Genomic DNA, 983 nt, shown 5'->3' on the forward strand with positions numbered 1-983 from the left:
TTAGGAAGCATTTCTTTGCAGAAGGGGTTGTTGGGCGTTGGAATGGGCTGCCCAGGGCAGGGGTGGAGTCCCCATCCCTGGAGGGGTTGAAGAGTCGGGTTGACCCAGCACTGAGGGATCTGGTGGAGTTGGAACGGTCAGTGTGAGGGTAATGGTTGGACTGGATGATCATCAAGGTCTTTTCCAACCGAGATCATTCTGTGATTCTGTCTGTCGGGTTGAGCTGCGGGCGCAGAGCCCAGGCCCAGGCCGCCCCTGGGCCGTAGCGACTGCCCGTGGCCCTGGCCCACCTGGGCCTGTCCTGCCCAGCCGCCCCGTGGACCCACCAGACAACCCCAGGGACACAGGCTGGAAGAAGCCAGGGGCAGACGGAGGGTTGTTGCCCGGTGGCAAACGAGGGTGGCCCAGGCTGCGGTGGGGCAGTGCGGGGATGAGGATTCAGCAAGGCTCAGTGAGGAAGGGAGCAACCGTAACCCACGTATTGGGGGGGGTGGGAAGAAAGCTTTGAAGTGGGTGTGATACTTCAAATTCAAAACTGGCCTGTGCTGCCAGTTATTATCCTGTATTTGCATGCTTTTTTTTCTGCACACCCTTCTCTTCAGGAGTTAGGAACTCCTGGGAGGGTGGGGGTACCGGGTTCGGTGGGTCATGGGTCTGTTGTACTGCAATGGCAAAAGAAAAGGGAAATTATTTCGTGAAGAACCGGTGGAAGCTATTTACAATGTACACTTTCAAATAATAAATTTGAAGAAGCACTGAAGAGAGGCTGACTTAAGCTGAAGAAGCACTGCAAACCATGAGAGGGATGGGGAGGGGGGGTTGTATAGGATGAGTACTGAAAGTGAATAATTTTGCATGATGCTCCAAGGAGCTGTGAGAAGGGTGAAAGGCAACAACTCCATTTAAAAGGAGTAGCCGATGAGCAGAAGCCAAGCAATTCTGTCAGCTCCAAATGTTCAAAAAGGGCATAAATCTAAAAGCTG

Source organism: Athene cunicularia (assembly GCF_003259725.1).
Source record: "Athene cunicularia isolate RWA chromosome 2 unlocalized genomic scaffold, athCun1 chr2_part2, whole genome shotgun sequence".
Classification (NCBI taxonomy): Eukaryota; Metazoa; Chordata; class Aves; order Strigiformes; family Strigidae; genus Athene; species Athene cunicularia.